A 24,356-nucleotide genomic window follows, 5' to 3' on the forward strand; every position below is an offset into this window, starting at 1 on the left:
AAACTTCATTTATGACTCCCGCTCACTGAAATGTTGACGTTTCTGTTCTTTCTTTATATAATCATATATAAATTATATAGGCTGCGTCTGACTCTTCAATACCATTGCATATTTTCTGCCCTGGCAAGTACGCTGTTTTTGGGCACAGCAATAAACAAATCAATTCTTCGTTTCATTTATATTCCTTTTAAACTAATCGACAATTAGAGCATTTTTGCCCGCGCTACTCGATTCTTGGCCTATCCCCCTTGGTGGCTGTGTCCCATGGTTTTAGATTACCTAATCATCGTCGTCCTCATCGTCACAATGCGGATGAAAAGAAATGTTAATCAATCGATGTTGTATTCAATAGTATGTGCAAGCACGAAGTGCTCGTTTCTTTAGCACACCATGTGGGTACGTTATTTATTTCACCACGCTCTCCTACATGATGTGCCCGACAACGTTGTGCATCATTGACTTGGCTCAGGATTGTGGTACAATGGTGCATTTAATCAATGGGGTTGTCCTTAAGGTGAATTTGTCGCTGAACATCAAAATTGCAGAAAAGCTCACATTTTGCATTGACACCTCCCCAATGGTGTCGTTATACTTATCTGTTAGTTTCTTTGCCTTTCCTTACCTCCATGTCAGTCATCAGGCCAAAATTAAACGACTTTGGCCTCCCACTCGGGTTCTTCTCTCTCTCGTTTCGCTACAGCGAATCAAGTTCTATGGAACGACACACCCTTCAGTTGCAACCATGCGTTCCTCACTAGCGAAGGACCTTTATATTTATTTATTTAACAACGCACGTAAATAGTTCATGCGATTATTTCATCTTTATCACTCGGTATATGTTCAAGCCAGTACGCGCGGTAAATCATATTTCAGTGCTCAAACGTTTAAAAAGAATACCCAGCCAGGCAAAATTTAAAGTATAGTTCCCCTCCCCCCGGTACAGTAGCAGAATTTAATTTCATGTGCATCTACACCTTCACCTACAGCACGCACGGTACGTCATATTTAAGTGCTTAAATGTAAAAAAAATTAATTGCGCAAAAGTTAAAAATGTTCTAGTGCAGTAGCAAGATTGAATTCAATCGAAGCACATAATAAAGCACGGACTCACCAATGCAGTTTCTCGGGCCAGCAGAGAAAGGAACGAAAGCAAAAGGGTGTCTCCCTTTCACGTTTTCAGGAAGAAACCTGTCTGGAATGAATTCTTCGGGCTTGGGGAATACTTCTGGGTCACGATGCAGGTTGTAAATGCCAACTTGGATGTCCGCGCCTTTCGGTAGCTTTCGGCCAGCTGAGAAAGAAGGTGGGACTACGTCAGGCAGCGAATTCTTGTCATATAACTTCATGCAAAATCATTAAAATGATCCGACGTCAATGGCTATGATGTTGCGCTGCTCAGTTCGAGGTGACGGGTTCGATCCAGGCCACAGCGGCTACAGTTCCAGGGGAGAGGAACGCAGTGACAGTTCCTTAACGTACACGTTAAGAAACCACAGGTGCTCAAACTTAATCCGAAGTCCCCCTCTATACGGCGCGTCTGATAATCAGATCGCGGTTCTCGCACGTAAAAATCCATAATTATGTTATTTATTGAAATGTTTCAGCATCGGGTTATCCGTTCCCCACAGTTACATGAGCGCACATGCAGCTTCCACTGCACATTATTATTATTATTATTATTATTATTATTATTATTATTATTATTATTATTATTATTATTATTATTATTATTATTATTATTAAGTTTGCATACATAGGATAATCACAGAGAGGAGAAAGAGAGCTAGCTGGCCACAGCCACGAGGAGGGGCACAACACCTGCCAGCTCTAAAAGGGAAAAGGCAGACAGAAAAAGAACAGTGAGTGAATAAGAGAGAGCAAGCCGTGGGCGCATGGAAAGTGAAGAAAAAAAGAAGATAAACAAGGTTAGATACAAACACAACAATAAAACATGCTTGTTTGTCACCTACTCATCGGGCGGCGCTTGGCATCTTCTAAATGGTCCATAATTTAGCACAAAATTAGCAGCGTAAAATGTCATGTCATTCATTGTAGCACACGTTAAGCCAAGTCGATGGTAGTCTCTATAATGGGCAGCCTGCTGCGTAGTATAGGAGAGAGATATCAATATTAAATGACCAAGTGTTTCTGTTGCACCTCAGGAAGCAGAGGATGCACGAGTGTCATCCCAATTGTCGGTGCAACCCCTCAGCCACAATGACATCTCATAATCGAAGCTCCAGTAACATACCTCCAAGGCGGCGAGGTAAACCACGCAACGAACGCGTGGAGGGAATGGTCATGCTGAAGCCCGCTTATTAAGGCAAGTGGTGCCGGATCCACAGCCACCATGACATCTCATAATCGAAGCTCCAGTACCATAGCTCCAAGGCGGCGAGGTAAACCACGCCAACGAACACGTAGAGGAAATGATGATCATGCTGAAGCCCGCTTATTAAGGCAGGTGGTGGCGGATCAGCCAATACGTTTGTACTCGAGACCCCGCATGCAGGAAGGGCATCGTGCCTCGCAAGTATGCTAAGCTGTTTTTGCCACACCAGTTAATGGAAAATAGAGGCGAGATGACACCGTCAGTGACGCCGCTGCCGTGATATCCTGGGTGCGACGGCGCATGCGCGGACCGGGTGGCCCAGGACACCGAGTGCGCTTGGCCAACGTCACGTAGATTAATGGAGGTGTACTTTTAGCTGCTGTTGTTCGGGCCCACGCGGCCGACAGTGTGTTGCAGGTCACGTGATCTGCTGCCAGTGCCGGGGCCCCATTTCCGCCGCTTAGCCTTGTTTTGCCATCTGTAAGCCTCCGCCCCCCCACCCCACCCCGCGGTAAGCTCAGTTGGCAGAGGGAACGCGAAGGAAAGCGCTTAGTCAAGGGTTAAATACGCGGACCTGGGTGCTGTTTGACTACGAGGGTTTCTTTCTGAGAGACCGGTGTCCTAGCTTCATTCTACCCTCTGGATCCAAGATGACAACTTGAGTTCTCATGACACTTTTTTCACTTTTCGGCCTTCCACATTACTGGTTTGCCATGTCAAATAAGTGTACTTACTCAAGATTAGCTTTAAAACACAGTGCAAGCATTGTAGATAGAAACGTCCTAAACAACGTTTATAGAACCTTGGTTTTACAAACGTTGAAACAGACGCCGACAAATAGCATGCGCCTCAAAGAATGGTAATTGTACTTGTGTATTTCTGGACATACGGCCCTCAGCATGCTTCTGCACTTGAAATTTACTGTTTTTGTTCAGTAATGCTTCTTTGTACTTCTTTGTGCTTCTTTGTATGTACGATAGTACTCTATCACTGAAGCTTGCTGCTACACTCTTAAAGAAACTTGCAACCTTTGGGGTTTATCTTGTCCCACAACGATAATCGCCATCTGTCTTGCCCGCATTATTTATTTTGAACGCTTCGAGCCCTGTACTTCCAAGTGACGAACCGCTTCCGCGTTATCAGCGTGACACAGCATTCTCGATAGGAAAGAGAGTGCCGAGCTTCCAAGAAAGAAAACGCAAGCGAGGCAGACGACGATTATTGTTGTGGGTCAAATATACACCCCATCGGGTACAACCGTTTTAAGAGTGTAGCACTTACATCTATTTTGCAGTGAAAGCGCGCGATGAGTAGCCGAAGCTGTCTGATACTGACATTCCTGTAATAAATTAAAGAATGAACATACGTCTGATAGGCTACTTTAGCCAAACTACGCTTCAGCAAAGATTTAAAACACTGCTAGAATGTAGTGACTGATTTCCCTTTCACTGCTAGTGCAAACAAACGAACAGCAGGTGAGTAAGGGAAACTGCCAGCCAGAGTCATAGTTTCAAAAAGGAGACTTGTTTTCGTCATGACCACTGACAAAATCGCCAAAATCTCATAAATATCAAGTGTTAAAAAAGCAAACATCCATCTTCCTGTGAACCCTTTCAGACACATTTTCAAAATCCCGCGTGATCTTGAAAAACGAAAAAGATCGAGCACTCCGGTAAACCCTGACATGACTTTATTGTCACCTGAAGAACTTCTGACAACTCCTGCAATGCACTAAGAGGCTCCCTCCCAATCTGAAGAACCACATAGTGCTTGCACGCAGCAGCAGGCAGATGCGTCCTGTCCTTTACGACGTCCACTTTCATGTAGGACATGCAAGACACCCGCCGTAAGCAAGTTCTCCGCGAGGTGCCCTTTCGTCAGTTTGCCTTTGCAAGCTGAGGAAAGGGCTCTTGAAATTCTTTTCAAGTGGATACGGCTTGCAAGCTCACTGGCTACAATACGTAAATTGCAATATGTGCCATAGAGTAATTAACTAAGCAGTTAATCAGTGATTTTTAATTAGTCGAATATGTGTTGTGATTTCTCGTGCTAGTAATGTCCGCCTCTTCCAATAATCCAGCTCTATGACAATAATTAAGCCGTATCTGCACCAGGCGATCTTTCAAAATTCCATAACATTTAAACATGATAACCGTGTATAATTCACATGCATTGAAACGTAGCGCTACATCAGTATAAAAGCTCAGATATTTTAACAAAGAGTTGCCTTGTATATACTACAAACATTTCCTGATTATAACTCGAATAAGTCTTGTTTACACTCGACGAAGTGAGCAAATGCTTTCGAGGTTGCTTGGACTACCATAGCGCAGCGCCCAGGGGCTGATGCAGCAACGACAAAATTATGCCTAGATTTACTTCGCTCTTTTAAAGCATTAAGCCGTCATTTGGTGTCTGTTCTGATTTTCATGAGGGAAGAGGCGTCACGGCCACTCATTGCTTCATGTCACGTCATCTTATGTAGTGTTATGTTTTATTTTATTTTTGTGTTTTCCTTATGCCTTTATTGACCAATCTGTAAATGCTTTTCCCTGAAGTAAACTGACTTCTTTGACATTGATATCTTTAATGACTGTACGTTTGATGGAACATAAATATAACTTTCTTGTTCGTTTCCGCAAGAGAACGGTTGGATTTCTATTTGTGACATTAGCTGTATATTTATTGTTTTCCACAATGGCTCATCGCAATGCCGATGCTTCCTACAAGGCCAACCTGGCCTCTACACTAACAGAGCACTCACTCACACTCGCACGCTCGAATTCTGTCCTTAGGAAAAGGCACATCATAGCATAATTCTATTGGCACACAGTGACCTGCAATGGGCTTCTAAAGATTCTGCTTTGAGAAAAATAGGGAAAAACCTTACCGATCATGATGTCTTGCTCACACGTTCGGGTGATGAATGGAACTGATGGATACAATCGCTGGGACTCCTGTAAGTAAAAACAAAACACTCGAAAAACAAAGTGCGGATAGCTTTATACACATAAAATTTCATATCAATTGGCCCGATCGAACATAGGCCAACATCGGAAGCGAAGTAAAGTAAAAAGCATTTGCAGACACTCAAACTGTCTGTAATGATGCATATATTATCCAAATGTAAAAATAAAAATACGCGAATGTACACGTTCTGGACGCGTTGCACCAATGCGCAGCCATACTTTCTTTTCGGCAGGTAAGACTGGCTTTACTCTTCGTTTTTCCCCTTCACTGAACCCCCGCAGACTCAAGGCTGCAGGCGAGAGCGAATGACCGCTCCCTCTGTTCGGTCCCTGTAAGTGGGACAGCGACGTCACTTAGACGTGTCAAGTGACGTGTTTCAGACCACCAAGAAGACATCGGATTCTGGAACCGCAGGACGAAACACGCGAAACGGCCAGTGTCTCCCCGCTACGCCTAGGGACGGCACCACTTTTTGACTGGGTGAAGCACTGAACGTTTTGAGTGGTGACTTTATTTTAATCTACTCAGTGTAATCAAAGTTCGTTTTAGATGTTCAGTTGCGCTCGACCTTTATCTAGTAGTATAACGGACGCTTAAATCGCGTCAAATGCTACGGCTAGGCCAGCATTGTAAGGAAACGTCGAGGCGGCGATTCCAAACGTGATGTAAAGGTTGGAACTACCAGGGAAGCACCGTCTCTCAGCAAGCGGGAGTTTAAAGATAGTGCTGGCTTTCTTTTTTATTTCAGCACCCGAAGCTTGACCTAAATAACTTTATTCGTTTATTAGAGAGTCAAGAGGTTGAACTGATGCACTGTGCGCGTAGTCTGTGAATATATGGACACGTGTACTTGTCTTTATCGGGCGACACGTTTCACCGCCTAACAAATGTTATGGCACAGCGCAGGACGCGCTTGCATGTGTGGGAAGTTTCTGGAATGTTATCGATGGTTCCATCCACTGTCTGTGACCGAAACTTGTGTAATCTGATTGCATGTGTGCGCGGCGCGAATAATGTAGAACATTGTGGAAGGCGCGCGGGTCCCAGCGATTAGTCTGGAACATTCGACGATTGATCTATAAAAGCCGACGCGCTAGACCCGCTGATCAGATTTTCGACGATCGCCGAGCGTGTCGCCGCTATCGTTGTGCTATAAGTGTAGCCTGTCTTGTGGGCACAGGTTCACCCAATAAAAGTTAGTTTTGCCGTTCACAATATTGCTACTGTGTTCTTCTACGTCACCACCACGTGGCAATATTCTGCTTCAAATAACTCACGCGCACTTAATTTTATTTCTGCTGATGATTTCCAGTTTTCATATCCAATAATAAAGAACTAAATTCTGTTAGGTGAAGCATCAGCTCCTGATAGCGAATAGTTGTGCACAAGCGCAATGCACATTTTGTCATTGTGAAACATCGTTCCAGCTCACAATTGAACACGGACGAGAAGAGAAGGACAACACGAACGCCGGATTTCAACTGAATTTGATTCACGCAGAACAGGGCTTTATGAACACTAGGGGAGGGGGAGAGAGGGGGGGGCTGCTAGTGCACCGGACCACCCAAAAATATTTTCTTGGTGCAGGCGATAATCATCAGAGGCGTAGAAACCAAAAGAAAAAATGAACAGAATAAAAAGTGAAAGTGAGAAAGGTTAAAAAAAACTGTTTTCCACATCACACAAGTACAATCTTGCTCATCACCCACCCTACCTACCTGATTCGACACAGACTTTTGCCCTGAGATTATCAAGTTCTTTATTCCTGAGCACAACAGAAGGAGCACTGACGCAGCATTTGTTTTTATTAGAGATACAAAAGGCTTCAAAAATTTCCCGGCATGTCTGAGTGCTAAATTTACGCAACACACGTGTTCGTTCGGAAAACGCCTTGCATGCTGGCTTGTGTGAGTAACGGCGAATGTGGTCGGCTAAATGACAGGCGTCACTTAGTGACGTATCATTCCTGCGATGCTCTAGCAGGCGTTCGTTCAGACAGCGCCCGGTTTGGCCAATATACCCTTTCCCACCGGCGAGGGGAATACTATACAATACACCAACTTCACATTTAACAAGGGCTTTGATGTGCTTTATTTTGCTGGCTGGCTTCTTCTTAGGTTCGTTCACTAGGCGACAGATTCGTCCCAGCTTTTCCGCTGCTGAGAACACTACACGTACCCCGCACCTGTCGCCAACCTTCTTGAGGCGGTGAGAAACCTGGTGCCAATAGGGCAATACGACAGGGCGCTGTGGCGGGCGTGCGTCTTTTTTCAGCCTGCGCCTCCCACCAACCTTTACCTCGAGAATCTGACTCTCTACAACCGAGGCCATGATTTCTCCGTGGAACCCAGCCTTCTCCAGACGCCTTAAGGCTGTTTCACATGCTGCGACTGCAACGACGAAAATCGTTGCTGTCGCACGCGTCGGAATGCGATTTTTAGAGGGTTCATTTCACATGATTGCGATTTCAACAATGCGACTGATGTGACGCCCAGGGTTGCTTACTGCCAGGTTTCGTGGCACACGCTGAATAATTGTTTTATTGTAATGAATAAAACGTTTACACTATAATATTATTGACTTCTCTTGATTAGAAGCAAATAATATGTACGTTTACTAATTTAAAAACGTTAGGTAAGATGTGTCTTGGAGTGCGCGACGGCGGTTTCCGTAGTTCAGTGCGACATCGCGCACGTAAACAGCTGTTCGCAGGTGGTTCAGCGGTTCTTTATTCTACGGTTCAGCGCTGTGCGTTGTCTTATCTACCTTCTATGACCGTTTCGTTCTGCCTGCGCTACAATAATCTACAAGATGACCTATCGACAAGTTCATATAGCTACCCTCACCGCATATGCAGCATTCGGAATTCGGCTGCCACGAAGTCGTGTCAGCCCAACAAGATCCTCGCGCTACCCGTGCTCGGCGTCAGCTTCTGGAGAAATGATGCGTGTATATTGCCCGTGATTGCGCATATGTGGTGCCTCCTCCTAGCCATATTCTTAAGTCAAACGCAACAAGAAGCACCAACCCGAACGCCCGCGTGTGCCCCTGAACGAAGCCTCAAACGATCTGTGTGATTACGACGTGGAATGAAAATTGTGTTGTGAAATTCAACCTTAGCGCTAGCCTGGTTCGTCCATCGCCGTGCTTGCGCTGCGAATATATATATGGGAGCCCTCTCTAAATATTTCTAAAGGCGCAAAAGCTGACGCATCAAATGTTTCGAGCAGTTACCGTCACTTTTGTAGAAACCTGTACGTTGTAAGATAACATTCTAAAAGTCACGCTTCTCTTCCATTTTGTGGTCCTGTGTCTCGCGCTGGTAGTATACTCGGAAGTTCTAGCAAGAATACCATATTAATACGCGCTATCCATAACGCAGGATCGTAGGCCCACGGCAGGCGCACTTGCCGTAGAATTTTTCAGCTTTCTGCTTAGCCTCGCACGCCTCTCACGGTTAGCCTGTTTTGTGGAAATAAATATTATTATGATATTATTAATGTTATTATATAATATAGTTTCTTCTCTGTAATTTATAGCAATCACCCAGATTTCGTAAGCTAGTCATGCATTTAACCTGTATTAGATCAACAATGTTACGACATGCTTATGGGAGTCATTTCAAACTAGATTGCTCCCAGCCAGAGAAAGTACAAATGAAAGTCTCAATGTTTATTTCAAATTGTTATTCCTAAACAGATTATATTAGCATAATTTTATGCCTGCTTGCATTTTCTGCAATTCAATGTTTAGAGCGGGAAAAACTGATTCCTTTTCTTGCTGTCGAAAGGCTGCTTCAATGTCGATAGCAAGGTATAATTATTCATTTCGAAAGTGCTAAGCAATGACTATATGTCTAAGCTTATCAATGCGTTTTTGTTCCACGAACACAATTAAGTTTTTCTCTCCCTCTCATTGACAGCCATGGAATGAAACCGTTCACTTTCATAAGTATCAGGATGCTAACATTCTGGAGTTTGTCATGAGCATTTGTCTGCATCCTATATGTGCATGTTTGTATCAAGTTCTGGTGTACAATCGTAGTGATCTACACATATTGTTACATTGCAGCAAACAAATTGATTTAACTTTGTTTTCAGATCTACAATGTGGCCATGCAGTAACGACTACTTAATAAGCGAAAAAAAAACTTCAGATTCAGTGTACGTGTTGGAATCGATGTGAAGTGAAGTTTATGTCAAGTGGTCAATTAAATGCTGTTAAAGTAACTGCGATATATACAATGTGTCTTATTTTCATCAATCCAACATGTAATCATTTCCAAGGTTTGCTTATGTACCGCATAGGTCATAACCTTAATGTCATGTAATGTTTATGCACTACACGGTTCACAAACTATTCCTAAATGCAAACGGCAGTTAATGTAGATGCACATTACGAGACATCAACACAGTGACGTTTGTTGAGCAAGGAATGGCGTGAGGTGTATGCAGATGAATGAATGGCATGTGCTTATGTACTTATCTATTTATATACCTCGCAGGCTGCAAGGTTGGAGCATTCGGTAAGGGGGAATAAAAAAGTAGTTACAAAGGAAGAAGGGCACAACATTACGAAAAGAAACCAACATCAAAGCAGCACCAATACAACGCACCAACTAGCCCAACGTGTTTTACTGGCACAACATTATACAATACTTAACAAACAATAACAGAAAAAATTACTGCCCATGCACCCTGTACAGATGGTAAACCATCGAAGCTGAAATGTGCGGCCCTGGTGTTTACCACTGGGTTAATTCCGACCGTTTATTCAACTGTTTCTATATTATTGGTTATGTCTGTGTTTCTTGATGAGGTAACGCACATGTTTGGCTTGGGTTTATCACATTGTTTATTTGGAATGCCCCACATCGTACTTTGCAAGATCACCATCATGGAAAGTGCAATGAGTGGTTCATTGTGTTAATCCAGCGGGTCCATCAAGGTCTTTCTGAATTATGTTACGCATTTGTGTTTTGTAATGCGTTAACCATAATGGTTATGACTCAGTTATGCACTGTAGTTACGAAGTGACACACCGGGGCTGCACATTTCATTTAATTAAATACAGGGACACATTTTTGAACCTATTGGGAAGTCGGATAGAGATTGCTGCATGCGCGCTCTGCTGCTAGAGAGAAACGATGTCACTATCGGTTTAGCCAATGGCCCACCACACCTTTGCTGCAAGATAATAATGACATCATGATCTTGTCTTAACCCCGTTCCCCTCTGTGTGCCTTCCCTGCAATAATAGGTAGATAAATGTATGTTTGAAATACATAAGCATTTCTATGTCTACCCAACAAGAAATTTCTCTGTCCATCATGCAAGACGAATGAAATGGCTCACACCTCCTTAAACAATGGCTCATGCCCCTGCACTAGGGTTTTTGGGATCGGACCATGAGTGTTTTGCCTAGGCATATACAGCTTCACTGTAAAAAGAATGAACACCTTTCTGCTAGAGACCAAGGCGTACTAGAAAGTGAAAGTTTATTGAACATGCCGAGAAAATGCTGGTTGACAAGCAATAAATTGAAGTTACACAATAAGCAGAAGCAAGAACTGATGTGTGTTCATACAGATCCCAGCAGAAAACGCATCCATATCTGAAAGTGTAACAGAGGCCATGCTGACAAGATTCTCCCAGTGTATTTGCATCTACAGCTTCCATAATTTCTCTAGGCAGCCGATCTCCACAGAATTCTAGCTTCTTCCTCTACAATGCACTCTCGACATCTGAGCGTGCATTGTAGAGGAAGAAGCTAGCATTCTGTGCAGATCGGCTGCCTAGAGAAATTATGGGAGCTGTAGATCTAAAAATGCTGGGAGAATCTTGTCAGCACGGCCTCCTTTAGAAATGGATGCATTTCCTGTCAGGAAACGCGCATGAATTTTTGCTTCTCCTTTTTGTGTATGTTCGGTCTATTGCTTGTCAGCAAGCATTTACTCGGTGTGTACATTAAAATTTTGGTTGTTAGATCATCTCGGTTTTCTTGTTCGTCCTATGTGTTCTCTGGTACCATTTGCAGCAAGGCTATTCATTATTTTTTTTAGACGGCAACAAGTCACTTTAATGGCCCTTGTGATGCTTCTATGTACCTTATAAAATCTTTTACTTGGCCAATCTAGCAAGAATGTATAGTGTGAAGCAGTAAGAACAGGGTACGCTAACTTCTAAATAAAAGGTTTATTGTGAAAATGCAGTGATCTATAAAGGTTACCAGAAAGTAGTACAGCAATAAAACCCGATAAAGAATAGTGCTTGATGAAACCAAACATAAAAGCTGGAAAGAGAGAAAATACATATATATATATACAAGTCCAGGGGAAAAACATTGTGATCACCAAGTGTGCATGTGGCTACATTCCAGGAAACTCATTCTTTTTCCAATGGCATGGAACTGGAAGAATGTGCTTGCATAAACAAGCTGTCACTCTGTCTACTGGAATAACAACAGTGTTTCTGGAAAGGTGCTGGCATGCAGGATTCGCAATTGTAATGATTCTTTTCCTGCACTTGGAATGTTTCTGTATTTTCTTTCTGTAGCATCTTTATTTATGTTTGGCGGCATCAAGCACCAATTTTTATCTATCCTTCAAAGATGTCTTTCTTTTTCTGGGGAAAACACGGGGAAGGCGGAAGATGGAAATTCAAGACGATGAGCAACACGAGAACAAGGTGAAAGTAGGAGCCAACGTTTCCACAAGTGGACCTTGAAGAAGACCAGTCCACTTGTCGAAACGTTGGCTCCTGCTTTCACCTTGCTCTCGTTTTGCTCATCATCTTTTTTTTCTGGTAATTTGTATAACTCGCCGCATTTTTACAAATGAACCTCAGTTGAAAGTTAGTCCTCATCCTGTCGATACTGGTTCATGCTATGCACTCTTGCAACATTTGTGTGTGTGTGTGTGTGTGCGTGTGTGTGTGCGTGTGTGCACGCGTGGATTTGGATGTGAAATCGGGACCTTGGGCAGAGGTATCATTCTTCTCCTGTGCAGCCTTATGAATTCATTAACTATAGTGCAACAGAAATACGATGGACAAGAAGAAAGTGAACACACAGAGCGCTTCGTTCTTGCCTGTTGTCTATCTGTTGTACTTTAGCTAATAAGGAATACACACAAACTCATCCAGTTTTCAGTTATTATGTCGGGCTTATAAGCCCCCTTGTGTCCTGGAATATCTGCATGGCTATGTATCCTGTAATTTAATTTCTGGCCATGTGCTTACTAGTCGCGTGTCAGTCTCCTGATTTTCCTGACAATCTTGTGTGATGTGCAGCCCTAGACAGTTTCTCGTGAATTCATGCAGGGTGTTGTGCAGGGTGCTGCTTTGATTGCTTTCAGTTCAGTTTTTCTAGGTGTAGGGTGACCTGGAATGGTACTCACTTATATGGGGTTTAGTTTTATGTAGTGTCATACTACTGTTCAAATGCTATCGCCACATGAGTGTACTATGTGCGCCTGATGTTTGCTTGCATATTCATGATTAGCAACCTCCTCTCTGTGTCTGGCAGTTGCATATAGTCTCCTGGCCTAACTGTTTGCCCCCATATTTCACGGTATGGGCCTGTTGTGTTTCAAGTTCAGGTGCTCCCGACGTTGTTTCTAAAGGGAGGGGTAGTCGTCCTTGCATCTCATATGCTAGCTGGCACGGTATCTTGGGACCAGGTTCTGAGCTCTTGAGGCAAAGAATTTGTGCTGCAGGCTGCAACTCTACTCTGTCTAGGTACTTATTCGTTTGCTCTTTCTCATAGAGGTCTTCAAGCATGGTAAAGCCTGAAATACCTGTTACCCGATGCCTGTATTCGATGAGTTGTCTTTTTTTTGTGCTGCTGGTAATTCATACCGTACCATACCTTGCACACAAGCACAGCATCTGCGATTTTCCATAGTATCCACTCGTCCAGCCCCCAATGATTTCAAGATTATTCTTTTCACCAGGTGTAGAATTTGCATCCAGGCATGGCATAATTCTTTCACCCATATGCTGGCTCTGCTGTCATGGTCTTAGACTAGCTGAGGATTTGTGGATGTTGACTTGCAGGTGCGTTTCTCCAGCTATTGGGAGCACAATGTGCAATCTGGAGCAGTTCTTGATTCTAGTCTTTTTTCCGACGTCGATGTAAGCCGACTTATCAGAAAGCGAGAGGCCAGATTGGCCAAGAAAGATTGCAGTGTTGTCGAGGGCTTGTTGCATCATTCTTGATTTCTGTATAAGATAGCTTTCCCATAGACTGTAATACACCATAGGCTGTAGTGTTTCTTGTAGTATGCCTGTGTTGTTGGTGTGGATGGGCCAAATGTACCTCCAACTCTCACCTGGAATTTTCTGTTTTTCAGAAAGTTACTGTTTAAGTGCTCTACCAGAAATGTTTTGCTCATCGTACCTCTTATTAGAGTAGCATGAGGTACTGCTGTTAAAAGCCTCTTCACTCTCTTCATTCTTTCATAAGCAGTATTACACAATGTCCTCCAATAATGTTTCTGCTGCTTATGGCCCATTCATATCTGCCAGAAGGAAGGAAGGAAGGAAGGAAGGAAGGAAGGAAAACTATTTGGTCCTGCAAGTAGTGATAATTAATCACTAAGCGGGCCGCTCCCACGTCGGGACCGGAAGGCCAAGCCTCACGGCCACTTCGTGAGCCTGCTGGACAGCCCAGAATTGTTCATACAGGTCCGGGCTGCGCAGTGCAGCCTCCCACCTGGACGCATCCTTGATCGCCGAGTCTTCAATTCTTTCGCAAGACCAGAGCATGTGTTCGAGCGTGGCTAAAGCACCACAATCTTGGCAATAAGGCTCTGTATACGTCTCTGTATGAAACATGTTCAGTCTCCGTGGGCAAGGATAAGTACCAGTCTGTAGTAAGCGTAATGTAAGTGCCTGAGCCCTGTTTAGTTTAGGATGCGGCACATTGTAAACCCTGCGATTAAGAAGGTAATACTTCGTGATTTCATTGTATGTGGAAGGGGAGTCTCTGTTCTCGGGGAGTACCGCCACGCCGTTGCGCGGGGCAGAGCGGAGGGTAAGATCTCGAGCTGCCTCATGAGCGGACTCATTGAGATTCGGAGGGGCTCCCTCGATCATCCCAAGGTGAGCAGGGAACCAACATAAGTAGTGTTGAGAAATCTCACATGTCTGTATAATTTTAAAAGCAACCTTAGCCACCGAGCCCTTCTCAAAGGCCCTAACGGCCGACTTTGAATCGCTATATACAAAAGGCCTGCGCCTGCCAACCAAGGCGAGCTCAATAGCCGCTTGCTCCGCGACCTCTGGCCTATCAGTCCGAACGGTAGCAGCGTTAACGAGACTACCCTCATTGTCCACGACAACTATGGTAAACGCCTTTCTCTCCTCGTTAAAAGAAGCATCGACGAAGCCAACCTTCTGATTCTCATCCCGAATGAGTCTCAGAAGGCAAGCTCCCCTGGGCTTTCTTCTACCAACATTTCGCTCCGGATGCATGTTCCTGGGAACAGGCTTGACGTGATACCAATTACGGGTCTTCACGGGAATACCGACATGAAGCTGCGAAATCTTCTCCTGAGGAACACCTAACTCTCTCAGAATATGCTGACTCGTGCTAGTCGTAGAGAGACGCACCATATGCGTCCTCTCCTGAGCCTCAGCTATCTCATCCAAGGTATTATGAATTCCCAGCTGGAGAAGTCGGTCGGTGCTGGTGCACATTGGCACTCCCAACACTTTCTTCGTGATCTTCCTAATCTGCATGTCAAGCTTCTCCTTCTCGGATGGTTTCCACTTGTGCATGACCGCCACATAAGTAAAGTGACACAATACAAATGCGTGCATAAGTCTAATGAGACTATCCTCCTTGAACCCCGTCTGCCTGTTGGCCACCCTCTTCACTAGGCGTACCGCATTTTCCGTCTTGGCAATGATCTTCTGGATCGTCAGCGTGTTGGCGCCATTCGACTCAATAGTCATCCCCAGAACCCTGATCTTATCAACCCTAGGTATGAGATCGCCATTTCTTGTACGAAGCTGAATGCTCAGCTGGTCCACGGGGATCCATCCCCTTGGCTTGCGTCCCCTTCTAGTGGGACTGTACAGCAACAACTCCGACTTGGAGGCGCAGCACCTTAACCCCGTCGGGCCCAAATAATTCTCAATTACATCTACTGCCTCCTGCAGAACCCTTTCGATATAGCCCTCACTACCACCGGGACACCATATGGTCACGTCATCTGCATACATGGTGTGCCTAATCCCCTCAATCTCGAAGAGCTTCTTGGTCAATCCGACCATGGCCAGATTGAACAATGTGGGCGAGATGACGGCCTCTTGAAGAGTGCCTCTGTCTCCAAGATTTAACATCTTTGACTCCAGCTCCGCAACCTTCAATGTAGCATTCCTGCCTGACAGGAAGGACCTGACATAGTCATGAAAGCGCGCGCCGAGGCCAAGATCCGAAATGGACTTAAGAATATAAGAGTGCCGAACGTTGTCAAAAGCCTTCTCCAGGTCCAGCCCTAGGATGGCCTTAACGCCCCTTCCATCTCCATCAATGACCTGATGCTTGATGAGCTTCACTGCGTCTTGAGTCGACAGCCCGGCCCTAAAACCAATCATAGTGTGGGGTTAGACCTGGTTCTCCTCAAGGTACCTTGTAAGCCGATTAAGCACCGCATGCTCGGCTACCTTGCCCACACACGGAGTGAGCGAAATAGGCCTTAAGTTATCAGTGCTCGGGACTTTGCCAGCCTTGGGAATCAGCACCGTGAGAGCTGTCTTCCACTGCACCGGAACCACCCCGTCTCTCCACATAGCGTTAACCTCCCCGGTAAGGTACTTGATTGACCTGTCGTCCAGATTTTTCAAAAGCTTGTTCGAAATCCCGTCCGCTCCGGGAGCCGACTTGCTCTTAAGGTTATGCAAAACCGTGCGTACCTCTTCCACAGAAAAGTACTCATCTAGGGAAAAGTTGTCCTCTCCCGTGTAGGCCTGCTCCGTCAGAAAAGCATCCGGGTCCGCAACAGGAAGGTATTTGTTGGCCAGCTTTTCAACTAGCTCTTCCTCCGAGGCAGACCCCACTGCTTCGTGTACAGCTCTAGCAAGGACGTGCCCCTGACTATCCCTCGTATTGGAGTCGTTCAGCAAACGCTTAAGCAAGCCCCACGACCTCCCATTGCGCACCCGCTCGTCCACCGAGTTGCATACCTCATCCCACTGTTGCCTAGACAAAAGCTTACAGTGCTCCTCAATCAGCTTATTCAGCTCGGAAATCTTGAAAAAGGTTTTCATTGTGCTGTGTGTGTGACGTAGTATGAGCATTCATGCCTTGACATTTATACATCTGTAGAACCAGCTTCCTGACAGAGTACTTGCTATACCTGACTGTGCTTATTTGTGCAATGCTGTTGAACAATACATATTGATGCAATGAATATTTACTCAATCGAATTATCAAGAAAGATGGTTGTTTTACAATTCTGCCCTTTTCTTTCTATTGGTGTTAGATTTTGCATAAGCATGCCCTCCTATGCAATAGTATGTTGAAGTTTTAGGGTTCAATAAAAGGTGATGAACTAAATCTAAGTGCAAGAGCTTTTTTCACCTATGACTCCCATCGAAATGGGACTTCCATGGCTAGCAAATCAACCCCTCGCTTTGTGTTAGCAGCAGAATGCTATAGCCACAGTGGCAGGTGAATAAAGTGAGGAGCAATATGTTTGTCTATATATTTTTTCTTGCCTGCATGTAAGTAAAATTTGGAATAAGTTTGTCATTGCAAAGAAGCCCAGTTTCTGGTCCTTTATTGAATAAACCAGATATTGTGTATAGTTGAAATGCAGAAATTTGTTCTAAAATACTCGGGTGACATGTCCTTGCAAGTAGCATGGTATTTCATTACTTATAAAGAGTAATCACAGCAGATATCGCTACATGGGTTTACACACTAATATATGTGATCACGAACTTATTAGAAACATGGAAGTCATAAATGCTTCTGCACACTTGATCAGCTGTGAACGTGCAAGAACTGCTTGTACTGGCTGACTTCACTGCACAGTATTGATTTACTTTTCTTCAGCGTGTCGTTATATACTGTTTTATCTCCACAAGAACAGGCCGTTTGCCTGCTTTTCGCATTGTCGCACAAGTTTTACATGACGGTGCAGGAGGGTACGTTGTCACGGTGCGACTATAGCAAGCAAGTAATTTACTTAATCTACTAGCTGTAGAGTTAATTACATTTCAAAGCAAGTGTTATTACAGATTCAGTAAGTATACAAAGTCTGCAACATAGTTAATGTTTATTGGTTTCTGTGCAATAAAAGAAAATTGTCTAGAGAATAGTTCTCCAGAGAAGAGGTGCAACTTAACGTGAATGTAATATTTATTCAAGCCACGGATTTAATGCTATTGTAGGAAATTCATTACGATAGCCTACACTTTTGCTCTGTCAAATTTAATAATAAATAAGCTTTCAAGATGCATCGGGAAATTCACGATTGAAAACCGGCAAGAAAATGCAACTGAACGGGACCGCGTTCAGCACAAGGTTGAAACTTCGGGTACTTTGCTGTCTTGTCATTTGCCCTTACCGAGGTTGAAATAATTCAAGCTGCTCCGTAAGCGCGATTTTCGCATGCTACTGAACAAAAGAAAATTGTGACGACCTCGTCGTCTGGTGGGGATTGAACGCCTCCTAGTACTGACAGCTCGCAAAGGCGTACGAAGCAAACGTGAAAATGCACTTCATTTGATACGTAGCGTGTCAACAAACGCATAGAAACGGGAGAATGGAATCTGAAGGACCAGTTTTTTATTCTCCCTTCCCGTACGTACCGAATTCGGCAATCCTCGTCTCCGGCATTGCACTTGTTGTGCGGACGCCATTTTTCAAAACAAACCGGCGAAATAGCTCCGCGATAGCTCTCCGCGCAATTTCGACGGAAAATCGCAGCGATCGCTGCGACGGTGCGACTGTGCGACCAACCGGCTAGTCGCAGCCGAAAATTGGCGGGTCGGCACTGCGACTGCGATTTTCATCGCAAACGACGGAAATCGCACTTCCGGTGCGACGAAAATCGCATCATGTGCAACAGGCATTAGCTGGGCGTCGACGCTCTCACGAACTTGATGTTCGCAGGACTTCTCTAGAGCAAAGCGGATGCAGTTTCTTGCTCTTTTTACGAGCTTGGAGTAGGCCGATTGATCATTAAGAATTTGTTTTTTCGACCGTGGCTTGTACTGACAGCACACGCGCGCTCCTTGAAAAATGAGACACACATCGAAGTACTGGATGCGACCATCCTGCGGCAGTTCGTGCGTGAACTTGATTCCAAAAGCATTGCTGGCAAAACTATCGAGAATGTTGATCATACTATACATAGCCTCTATCCTGAGCATCAGTCCCCTTCATTAGCACGAGGTAATCGTCGACATGTGTAAAAACCTTCAGCACGCCTGCGTTGTAAAGGGACGCTTGAATGCGCTTGTCAATACTGGATAAGAAAATATCGCTTAAAAGTGGCGCTAGACAAAAGCTGCTGCACACTCCTTCTTTTTGGATAATACAGTTATCATTAAAGTGATAATGGTGGATGAGAGATAAAAGAACATTAGCTCTAAAAAATTGTGGGTTGATAACCCAGTCGTGTTTTCGAAGGCCACTGGTCTCGTGTCTTCAATGTGACTTCTATCCACGTGGAAAAGCTCAGGATGAGGCAATGAGTAGAACAAGCCTTCTACATCAATAGAAAAAGCGAACCTCGTTTGACACGAGGTTTAACAGCCAGAAAACTATTCCATAACCTCGGTAGAATTTTTAGCCAGAAAACGGTCTTCTAACGGAATGGTAATAAGGTGCTTCTGCAGATACCTTGAAAAGATGCCCTGCCAGAAGCGCTTCTCAGTGACAATAGCCATGAACAGAACATATTCCCTGTAGGTTTTTACAGTAAAGAAAACAGTCAAATACACTACCTCGGCAGCGTCGATGCTCTTTCTTATTTTTTCTAGGTCAACTCTTCACACAAAACAATAGCCTTCAATGTCCTTAGCTAACAATGTCCTTAGCTAAGGTGTAGACATTAGCTAAGGACACATTCACAGCGACAAAGTTTTTTGTGATAGCCTCATTTACCTTCTGTAGGAACAGAGCTTTTGGCATCACAACAAAGCCGCCCTCTTTGTCCTCAACTAATAAGGCAAGATCCTTGCTCTTCAAGTAGATAACAGTGAATCTGACGGGTAATTTTTGAGCAAGAGGCGCACCTCTAAGTTGCAAAGACTTTACGCCTTCAGCTATACATCGCTCGTGTCCATCAGAACTGGCTTCCGCTGTCACATTTGTGTCTATAGACAGCATTCGTACCGGTTCTTCTTTAGGCTCGATACAAAACTTAGGATCACGGCTTAGCACTGCTACAACCTTTTCAGGCAAGTGACACTCACCGATGCGGGTAACTTGCTTTGGTGCAACCTGCTGTCGCACTTGCGCTTTCTTCAACGCACACACATTTGTAAGACACATGCTCCACGAAAGTTCGAAAGTTTTTGTAGCCTTACGGGTCAGCGTTCGGAAAAGTTGGTCACCATTTTGTCTAGGCACTAACGAAGGGGAGTATGTGCGCAGGTAGTTCTGCACGTGTCTGATCTTTCGCCACAGCTCGGAGCGCATAATCTTAATTATCCTTCTTGAATGTCGGGCAGACGGGAAGCACGGCGCTAACAGGGCATGAACACCAGGTATATCAAGGCGGTGATCGAGAGAAAATGTGAGTTCTCTTGCACAGCATGTGGTCACTGCTAGAAGGTTGACATGTTATCGTAGCCAGGCATGATTATATACATATGTTGTGAGACAAGGTCCAGGCAGCCAGTCTCTTGTTTATTCTCCCGAGTGAGAGCCCCACCACCAGACCCCAAAAAGAAAGCGGCGTCTATGGTGGATGTCGGTGAACGGCCGTAAACTAGGTATAAGGGTGAGTACCCCGTAGTTCGTTGGGTAGCTGTCTTGTGAGCAAAGGTCACAGAATGTAAACCTTTGTCCCAGTTGTCATCGTTTGGCCCAATATCCATTGATATCATATCTGCTAGTGTGCGAAAAAATCGCTCTCTTAAGCCACTTGTTTGAGGGTGATATGCGGATGTCGTCTTACGAACTGCACCACAATCTCTGAGTACTTCGTCGATCATTGTTGACATGAATGTCTTGCCGCGGTGGTTTGATAGTACACGAGGTGCACCATAACGCAGCGCAATGGCATCTAGAAAGAAGGTTGCAACATCGGAGGCCGAACTAGAGCCTAGAGGAGCGGTCTCTGTGTAACGTGGGAGCTGGTCAACAGCTGTCACGATCCATCGATGACCTGCCGGCGTTATGGGCAGAGGGCTGACTAGGTCTATCCCAACGATGTCAAATGGTGTTTGGGACATGGGATGGGCTGTAAAAGCCCAGTAGGAGGCGAAGTCGGTCGTTTTCGCCGTTGACACTGGACGCAAGAAGCGACGTACTTGGCCACAAAGGCAGACAAGTCAGGCCAAACGAAACGGCTCCTAACCCGGTGGTCTGTTTTGTGGAAACCCAAATGGCCAGCAGATGGGTCGTCGTGAAAGGCTTCAAGGACTTGTGTGCATAGCGAACGTGGAAGAACAGGTACCCAGCATTGTCCGTCGGAGTTGTAAATGTTGCGGTGCAGCACATCGTTGTCGAGCTTAAATAGTCGCAGTTGTCGACGTAATCTGCCATTTGGTGCAGAAGTTGTTCCGCACAGGCGGTGGATAATGTTGTTGCAGTAGGAGCCACAACGTTGACACGAGGCGAGCTGAGGGACGCGATTGGAAGATAACGTGCCAGTAAACACTAGAGGTAATAGTGACTTAGCGTCATCATCAAGTGGCGAGCAATGGAGAGATTTACTCAAAGATAATAGTGGCACCGGGCAGCGAGAAAGATCGTCTGCATCTTGATGTTTTTTCCCTGACTTGTAGACAACATCAAAATTGTACTCTTGTAAGCGGACCACCCAGCGACCAAGGTGCCCAGACAACCAGCATAAAGCGTGGTGGTCGTTATAACCGTGAAGTGGCGTCCATAAAGACATGGTCGAAATTTTTGTATCACCCACATTACTGCGGGACATTCCTGCTCTGTGATCGAGTAGTTCTTTTCGGCAGCCTTTAATGTGTGGGTGGCATAGGCAACAACTCTCTCTCGTGATGTGGTATCACGGTGTAGAAGGGCAGCACCAATCCCATGGCCACTAGCGTCGGTGTGCAAACACGTTGGCGCGTTCTCATCGAAGTGACAGAGGACAGAGTCGGTGGTTAACGCTTGCCTGAGGGCTTGGAAAGAAAGTTCGCAGTCGTTTGTCCAAGGGAAAACAGTGCCCGACGTGAGCAACTTGTGCAGTGGCGACGCCATGGCAGCAAATCGACTGATGAAGCGGCGGAAGTAGGATGCCAGGCCCAAGAAACTTTATAGCTGTTTTTTTATTTTTAGGGCGAGGGAAGCGAAGCACGGCCCTAACCTTGTCGGGATCTGGTTGAACGTCATGTTTGATGATAAGGTAGCCCAACACTTTGATGTTCTTTCTGGCAAAATGACATTTCTTTGTGTTGAGTTGGAGTGCAGTGTTGGAAATGCATGTGACAACTTCGTCGAAATGCTCCAGGTTCTCACGAAAAGTAGTGGAAAAAATAACGATGCCATCTATATAGCACAGACAGGCCTTTCACTTAAGGCCACGTAAAACTGTGTCGATTCGATCATGCGTTGAAATATTGCAGGAGCATTACATAAACCGAAGGGCATGACGTTGAACTCGTAAAGTCCGTCTGGTGTTGCAAAGGCTGTCTTGCCCTTGTCCGCTTCGTGCATGGGGATTTGCCAGTACCCAGATCGGAGGTCGAGACTTGAGAAATATTCTGCACCCCGGAGGAAGTAAATGGCATCGTCGATCTTGGCATCGGATATACGTGTTTGCGCGTCGTCTTATTAAGGGCTCGATAATGGGCGCAATATCGTACAGAGCCGCATTTCTTGCGAACTAACACAACAGGAGACGACGAAGAACTGGAAGATGGCCGGATGGTGTCTCTCGTTTGAGCATATAATCAACGCTATCCGCAATGATTTTCCGTTCTGCGGAAGACACGCGATATGGGCGGCGGCGTACAATCGAACTGCCTTCGGTTTCGATGCTATGTACTGCGACGAAAGTGCGTCCCAGAAGCTTAAAGTGAATGTCAAATAAGGTGCTTTGTTTTTGCAGTAGTACCAGGTCTTTTTCTTGTGCAGCAGTCAGATCGGGATTTATCGCGGCCGTTAAAGCAGCGGTAGCAGTATGACCATCAGTTGTGGTAGACAAAGGCGGTGGTTCGGTGTGAAGCGGTACCGGCGAAAGAGGTTCGGTGTCAGTAGAGCAAGTGACAGTAGTGCCCTAGAAGAGCACAACTGGCGAAGAAGTAAGGTTACGAGCAGCGACGAACGCTCTACCGTCCTGAAACCGCACCAGGCTAGGAGTAAGGCTAAGCCCACTAGAAATGCGGTGACCGCTCGGTGCAAGGAACAACAGAAAGCTGAGTTAGTTGGTAAGGATTAATTATGCAATGGCGCCGAGTTACTTTCTACCAGGAGTGTTTAAAGGTCCGCTGCGAGGCCCTGGAAGACGGTCGTCGTTGGAACCGCCTTTACGCCGATTGGAACAGGTTAGCCGAGCAACGCGCGTACTTCCTGTGGAGGATGAAACTTCCTGCGCTTCAACAAAGTAAGAGGAAACACCTTTCTAATAATTCACCGTGAAATATCGTACTGGTTCTTGGAGACGCTATCGTAAGTGCTACCCATTGAAAAACTATTGCCTTAGGTCCCAAGCACTGTTTTAAGCTTAACATAAAACCAGTTGACGTTTTAAGATACCGCGCTGCATAACCAGGTTCGTCCCGGAAGAACGCTCGCGCTATATTTCAGATTGCATTGCAAGCATTAAACAGACAAATTCTCATTTTAAGACCTCTGACGCAGTCCCACCGTTAGTTAATTACCTTGTGGAGCATCAACTTAGACCAGTAACATCTGACAAGGAAGGTTATTTCGTAATTATGCAAGATGAAGTTTTCAGAAAAAGCGATTTCAGTCACAGAAAAGAATTTACAGCCAGCAAAACTCAAGCCCTCGGCAGTTAAGCAACGTGCGGTTCACCTCCTGTCAAGGCATAATCTTGATAGGGTTATCTCTAATGTCAAGAAAGCAAAATCCCTCGTTTTAGAACTTTTTCTGGGCGAAGACCCGCAAGCAAGAAATTCCTTTTTGTGCTATAGTGTCAGAGAAAGGAACGTGGCAGGTCTGTGTCTCTGATTACCTACAGAACTGCTTAGCTTCACTAGTTTTTTCAGATCCCTTTTGCTTGCGTAATTCTCAGGCACTAGTTCAGTATTTGAGAGAGGAAAATCCTGGTCATTTTACAGCTTTTAGTATGAATATCGAAAACCTGTATTACTCCTTGCCGCATGACGAGTTGCTAAATTCCGTAAATAAGTTCATTAAAGAACAAGTACAAGAGTCGGTTTTTATTGACAGGTGCGGTGTTTCCACAGGAGCTTTTCTACAAATTCTTTCAATGTACTTAATGTCAACGCGGAATCGGTGGAGAGATGGCGTGTCTCTGCAGAAATCAGGCATTTGTATTGGCTCCAATGTTTCACCCATTCTTAGCGATATTTACCTAAGGTTGACAGCTGCTTAGAGAAAGCCTTAGGTTATTGCGTTATCAATATAGTTCGTTACGTTGATGATTACTTGATTTTCTGCAATAGGGAAGAATTCAATTCCGCTGTTACCTTAGTAAGTGCACAATTTAAACTTTATGGAGGAGGATTAAAGTTTACCAAGGAATTTCCTCAGCGACGCGTAATTCAGTTTCTAGACATTTCCTTGGTCTTTGAACAAAATCACGTTTGTTGGCAATACTCCCCAAGACATTCGAAGCCTTTGCTAAACTTTCAATCCAAGCATTCCAAAGTACTAAAAAAAACGGAATTGCCATGTCGTGCCTTAAGTCTTCTCTCACCAG

At 44.9% G+C, this 24,356-nt stretch overlaps 1 pseudogene; it reads right to left on the minus strand.

Moving 5' to 3' along the window:
- The window catches only part of LOC142580103 (cytochrome P450 4c3-like), a 55,807-nt pseudogene that overhangs the window by 1,069 nt on the left and 30,382 nt on the right, over positions 1-24,356 (minus strand).

This window comes from Dermacentor variabilis, chromosome 4, assembly GCF_050947875.1.
Source record: "Dermacentor variabilis isolate Ectoservices chromosome 4, ASM5094787v1, whole genome shotgun sequence".
NCBI classification, from domain to species: domain Eukaryota; kingdom Metazoa; phylum Arthropoda; class Arachnida; order Ixodida; family Ixodidae; genus Dermacentor; species Dermacentor variabilis.